We start from the raw sequence: 7500 nt of genomic DNA on the forward strand, positions 1-7500 counted from the left end.
TCAGATCCAACCAGGAAAATGAAGTTAGCGGAAGCAACAGTTAGAACTGAGGTTCTTGAAGCTCAGGTAGATAGACTGTAGCAGAATATTTGAAAATACTTGAAGAAAACGTAATTTTGAAAGAATAGGTGGATAATTTGCGCAGGAACACAACATTCATAGAGAGAATACTGAAAAGTCTGACATGAAAATCAGAGAACTCAAGGAAAAGGTGGAAGAAGTAGATATCAAGATTGGCAACGGTAGTCAAATCGAAGTGAAGAATCTGGAAGAAAAAGTTGAAGTAATCAAAGCATAGGAAACAGTTAAACAGATTTAAAATAGTTTGTCAAGCAGCCAGACTCAAATAATGGAAGAGGCAAAAAAGTTGACAGCTACATATGCCAATGCATCTAAGGTAAAGATAAAAGAGAAAAGTTAAAACAAAATAAAGACACAGCTTGTCGAACTTCAGTCACACCTTGAGCAACACGCAAGGAATATTGTTAATTTGGCTGATGTAAACAAGGACTTAATCATATTGGGACATGAAGAAAAAGTTCTAGAGGATGAAATCGAACGATACAACAAAGACAATAAATTTACTGTCAATATTCTTACGGTCATAAATCCGTTCCCGGAGCAGAATATCAGAGCTCAAGGAGGTGTGGTTATTCAAAAAGGGAAATAAAAGCCCTTTAAAGGTGACATTCATACATAAGCATATAGCAATTGATGTAATAAAGAAAATTGAAGCCCTGGTAACCCACGAAGAATATAGGAAAATCTGGATAAGAGAAAATATGACCAAAGATGAGAGAGAAATACTATAGAAAAAAATGGAAGAAAAAAAAATGTTCCTTTGGAGAGAGAGTCCTCCAAGTAAAACAAGATTACCATCGGAAACAAAATGTGGAGACAGACAGCCTTGCAGCCTAAAGGATCGAGACTTTCCAGGACCCCTGAATGAAGAGAACCTTGATATGCAATATTTAAAAAATTGTGGTCTATAAAAAGGAGTAGAAAAATCTGTATCAAGATTCAAAAACTGAAGCAATAACTTGTCAAAAGTGGTTCAATGATAAATACAAGAAAATGAGAGATAGCAAACAGCTCCTTTGGAAAAGATTTAGAAGACATAGATCACAAGCAGCGTGTGAAAGGTAGAACGTAGGTAGAGATGAGTATACCCAAACCTTGCGGAAGGTGAAAATAGACTTGGGAAAGGATATAATCAATAAATGTATAACTCAACCAAAGCTCTTGTTTAACTACATAAATAGTAAGACTCAAAGTAGCGCCACCAAAGACAACATCGTTTATACTAGGGAGGAGGAAATGTATTAAATTTTTAATGAGAAATTTCAGTACAAACATAAATCAGAATATCGAAAATATCACACTCAAAAAGATGAAATAAAAGACTTACAAAAAGCAGAGGGACCAGATGAGATTTCTAACTGGGTTCTGAGGGAATATTGGGAGCTCGCCAATGTTACAGCTTTATGTGGGAGCGACTATTATGGAAATTAGAGCACCTAGGTAGAGTGAAAGGCAAACTCCTCGATTGGATGAAAGCCTCCCTTGAGCACCGTAATTAGAGGGAAGCGCTACATGGCGACGAGTATCTAGCAGAGTACTTCAAGGATCGGTCTTGGTACCGATTATGTTTACTATTTTCATCAGTGATTTAGGGTCAAATATAAGTTAAGGTAGTTATCTGAATATGTTTGCAAACGACGCGAAATTATATAAAAATGATAATAGCTGACGTCCCATACCAATGCCTCAAAGTGACATCGAGAACTTATGCATGTAGAGTTGTACTTGCAAAATGGAATTCGACATGAAGTCAGGTACGGAGAAAGTAAAATCGTCCACTATACCAGTACAAATTGGGAGACGCAGTATTAAACCCAGCAGATAGGGAAAGAAGACGTTGGAATAATCATAAACAGGAGTGTGTGTGTGTGTGTGTGTGTGTGTGTGTGTATGAATGTATGTATGTAGAAATAAATGTATATATTATATGAATAAAAGTATATATACACACATATATATATATATATATATATATATATATATCGTTTGTGTGCGTGTGAGTGTGGGTGTGTGTGCGTGTACATGCATGTTTGCGAATTTATCTATCTATACACACACACATACATACACACACACACACACACACACACACACACACACACACACACACACACACACACACACACACATATACATATATGCATACATATATACACACATATATGCACACACACATACACATACACATACACATACACATACACATACACATACACATACACATACATACATATACACGCGCACACACACACACACACACACACACACACACACACACACACACACACACACACACACACACACACACACACACAGATATATAAATATATATATATATATATATATATATTTATATATATATATATAAGAACGATACGTGAGAGCGACTTGGGCTGGACCCCCTTATGTCTTGGTCTCTCTGCCGTCTCTCTCTGTCTCCTTCTCTGTTACGTTACGTTAGACGGAGTAAAGAGGGGAAGAGGGTTCCTTAGGTTAAGGATAAGAAGGGAAGCTGAGGTCTGACAAGACGTGTCCTTTTATGCGGCGTATGTTGCAGAAGGCTCGTCCTCGAGCCGTCTGCTACACCTGAAACACTGCACTGTAACAGGTGCGTGGTTAGGCACCTACAGATGGTTCTTGGTGACCCGATGGTCGGTTTCGTCGCATGCCAGAGTAGCGGGTGTAACGGTTTCACAGTGAAGTGCAACATTCAGTAGCAATGAGGCTTGAAGGGTCATATCGTCTTCAGAGGCTGAAATTAAAGTGCACCAGACCAGTAAAAGGGGTAAGGGGAAGGATAATAATATGACTTGTCAATCACCTTACTAAGACGCCAGAAAATGAGAGCATATTAGAACAATTTGTCACAAGAGCGGTAACGTGTAACATGAGGTGTTAATCATCGTGTAAGCGTCATTGTGTGTAAATTCTCGGTGCGGCGGGCGCAAGATTCCTTCATTTACGGTCATGAGCTGGACTTAAAATTAACTTGCGGTAATAATAACTATGTAAGTTTATATAAAGCATGGTGTCTGCAGTGCTTGCCATTATTTGCAACAGAGGTGACTACCATTAGTTAGTTTTAATGCTGCATATTCACCAATATTTAAAAACTAAAGAACCACGACTGCCAGCATAACTGAGGACGAGATATCGAACTTCGAGAGGACCTCATGAAACAATTAGAATAAGGTTTAAGTCATAGGGATGGCACCTATTGCAGTTCATAATCCTAGAGTGAATTCTGTGTAGACTAGTCAATTAGGTGTCACAGCAGGTAAATGACATGTATGTGTGAATAAGTGAACGATTAGCGCAGGAAGAAAATAGTGATATTACAAAGAAACACGATGATATATATGTATTCACATAATATAACTGGTTATGCAAGTAGTAATTACTAATAGGCATATCATACAATTTTATGAATTTGCCAACAATAAGCATTACTAATATACACGGGAACAACCGAGCATATTAATAATTAAGTAAACTTGAGCGTAATTATTTATTTTGAGAGGAAATAAACTGTGCAATGTGAGGGAAAATGATAAAAGACGGAATAAAGACTAATAACACAAAATATTAATTAAGGGATGGTTAGGGCAGGGGAATGAGGTGTGAGGCGAAGGTGTGTCACTTAGGTCAGGCCTCATTTATCTGCTGTGTTGTCAAACGATGATAGACAGCGAGAAGTTTTGTAATATAGGCAGTTCGTATGTAAAGAGTGGGTGGGTGAAGGGAGGGCAATAGTTAATCTGGCGATAACAGGCACATTCACTCTAATAGTGGCGAGGAAGTATTGGTAGTGCTGGGATGGAGTGCGACTCCATGATTGTGCTGACGAGGGTTCGCGAAGAGTTGGCGAGGCATACATACGCACACACACACATATATAAATAGATAGATAGACAGATACATATATATATACGTACTTATACATATATATATACATATATATATACGCATATGTGTAAACATACACACATCTATCTATCTATCTATCTATATATATAATTCCTGGGTTTAAACTGCATCCGGTTCTGGTCCTGAGGAGTAGGGAGCCACCTCTTAGCCACTATTGGGTCCAGGTCCACTTCGACCCCGAGTGGAGCACCTAACAGGCTCTCATATGTGGGATAAATAGATATAAGGGCAAAAAAGACCCTTTAGCAAGACTGTCTGTCATGAGAGCAATGACTGGGAAATGTACATGCCATTCTATGTACTTGCAGTCCGGCCTATTGTGCATTTGTCGCTCGGATTTCCTTAATGGTACTCAGACAAATTGGAGACAGTCCAAAATGAAGCTGCCAGGATCCTTCTGGGTGCCCCAAGGTGGACGAAGGTCCTCAACCTCCCCATGGAGGCAAACCCTCTCCCCCTGGACTCACGAATTGATCAAATGGCAGCACAATTCCTGCCAAATGTCATCCAGGCTCCCAGGAACACAAGGCTAAGACAAAAAATACCCAGACGACTAGAACAAGACCACTAGCTCTTTGATACGCTAGCAGCTCAAAGAACAACTACTTGCTAAAGGCATGGACTCCCCCCACCCTGACTTTATCGAAGCCCCGCCATGGACACAAACCTTGATAGAGATCTCTATTATGAGCCTGTCAATTAGAAAGAATCAATACCTCATGCCTAGTCTAAAGGCAGAAGTCGAGAGTGTCATTGCAACCATCACTCCGGGTAGTAGAACATACTTCACGGATGGATCAGTCGATCCCTTGAGCCACACTGCAGGCACCGGTTTAGCAGCAAGGGATGCCACAAAATCCATGAGGGTAACAGACAACGCCTCCTCGCTACAGGCAGAGGCAGTTGCAATCATGACAACCAAATGAGACAGCCGTAAAAAGCTGACACAGGCCGGGCCATATATAGAAGGCCCGGGCGAAGCTAGAGCTTCGCAAATCTCAATTGATTGATTCGTCCCTGAGGGAAGGACAGTGGTCATACATACAAACTCCAGGGCAGCCATTGACTGTCTTCAGCACAGCTCTGCTTACAATAGCGCAGAGAATTATTGCTAAAGGAAGAAGAAGAATCATTAACTGAGTCACCAGCCACATTGGCATTAGAGGGAATGAACTTGCTGACAAACTAGCGGACATTGGCAGGGGTATGCCCCCAAATCCCATGATCATACAACCAAGCCGAAAAATCCTAAAGGAGAAGTGCACTGCGGCCGCTCGTACCTTCCCCCTGCAGCTTTACAGAGAGAAAACGAGATCCTCCCCCTCGGCCAGATGGTACTCAGACGCCACAGGCTATGAGCCACTGGCACTCTCTGAAGTAATCAACAAAGGTACCGAAGTCATTCACTGTGCATGCCAGATCATAGAGACAATAGGCCGTGAAGAGGTGAGCCGAGCCGAACGCCACCCTGGTACACTACTTACAGAATTGTGAGTACACACAATTCCTGAGACAGGGACCGCCCACAACAGCCGCCGTGCTGGTAAAGAGATTATGCGGTATGCTTGCATCATGGCGGCAGGAGCGCCTGCTGGCAATCCTGCCGCCACGGTAAGCACCGAGTGTCAATGAGCAAAATGAGACAGCCATAAAAAGCTGACACAGGCCGGGCTATATATGGAAGGCCCGGGCGAAGCTAGATCTTCGCAAAGCTCAAAAGCAACCTTTAGCCTTGGCTGGCAACCCTTATAGAGACAGTGCCCCAATAAAAACACTGTCATAGAAGGCAGCATGAAACCACCTGTATTTATAGCAGACATCTCAGGAAATAGCTCTCACCCCCATGGAAAAGGCATTTTAAGTGAATTAACAGAGAATAGAGGGAATGGATGCCAAAAAGGACCTGTCATCAGACAGAACACTATAAGAATATATATATATATATATATATATATATATATATATATATATATATATATATATATATATATATACACATACATATATACACATATGTGTAACACACGCACGTGCGCACGCACACACACACACGCACGCACACACACACACACACACACACACACACACACACACACACACACACACACACACACATATATATACATACAATATGTATATATAATATATGTATATATACATATACATAAATACATATATACGTATGAAAGTATGTTTATATGTGTATATATACGTATGATGTATATAATATATATTTAATATATATATGGTATATATATAATATATATATATATATATATATATATATATATATATATATATGTTTATATGTATGTGTATATATATACATATAATTTATATGTATGTATATATATGTATATATATATTTTTGTATTTATATATATATATATATATATATATATATATATATATTTATATATGTATATATATGTGTGTGTGTGTTCATCTATATAGATAGATATATAGATACAGTCAGATATAGACTTTAAATTTATAATCAATGTTGTTACTATTATTACTATTACTGTTAGTATCGTTATTTTTTTTTGTTATTCAGATTTCTACCATTTTTTAATATTATTTTGATTGTTATCATCATTATTTCATGACTGTTATGATTACTGATATCATTATAGTTTTCGTCACGGCTATTACTCTTATTTTCCTAGCAATATGATTGAATATGAAATATTCCTTGGTTAGTGCTGTTAGTTAAGACAGTCGGTAGCTGCCGTAGTTCTTGTTTTTATGATGGTGTGATGGTCAATGTGTGTGTGTGTGTGTAGTACACATATCCCTGCAGGCTTTGTTATACGGGGCATTCCTGCTGCTCGGTAAGTCAGGAGCTCGAGGTCTGGGAGGTATTTTGAGTTGCTAGTCTGTCCGGGCGTGAGAGCTTCAGCCTATAGCGGTCTTACGAAACCAAATGGTGACTAAGGTTACCTTTCTCTCTTTAATGCCTCAGGAAAGAAATTCATTTATTTACCCTGCGTGTTAAACGCGTTCTATATGTTAAGATAACTGTAAAACTAAAAAAGTATATATTGTTGTAACCGACTTCCTCTATCACCCTTTTACTTTGAAGTAAACTAAACCAAAGAAAAATGTTGAGAAATAAATGTTTCATATGCTTTCCAATAATGAGTGGTCAAGAAAGGGAGAAAGCTTAGAGAAAGTGCGCTCGCCTATAAGTCTCTGCCCCGAGTACCTTTCTCCGATGATTCAATCCTTCTATATCAATCTGTATGGTATTTGCGATTCCATGTTCGCTTCAGCAAGATGCACATGCATTATCTACATATCAGGGATGAAAACGCAAAGACAGGGAATTTCAGCCGTCGAAGTGAAGTGACAGATAATTACTTCACTAGATTACAAAATGAGGGCATATAATACTGAATATACTCTTCATTACAGAACGCATTGTGGGTTTACTAAAGGGAACCGGAGGTTCTTGTTCCCGAATTCCTAAAAACGGAATATTTATTAGAG

The sequence above is a fragment of the Penaeus chinensis genome, chromosome 30 (assembly GCF_019202785.1).
Source record: "Penaeus chinensis breed Huanghai No. 1 chromosome 30, ASM1920278v2, whole genome shotgun sequence".
In the NCBI taxonomy this organism is placed as follows: domain Eukaryota; kingdom Metazoa; phylum Arthropoda; class Malacostraca; order Decapoda; family Penaeidae; genus Penaeus; species Penaeus chinensis.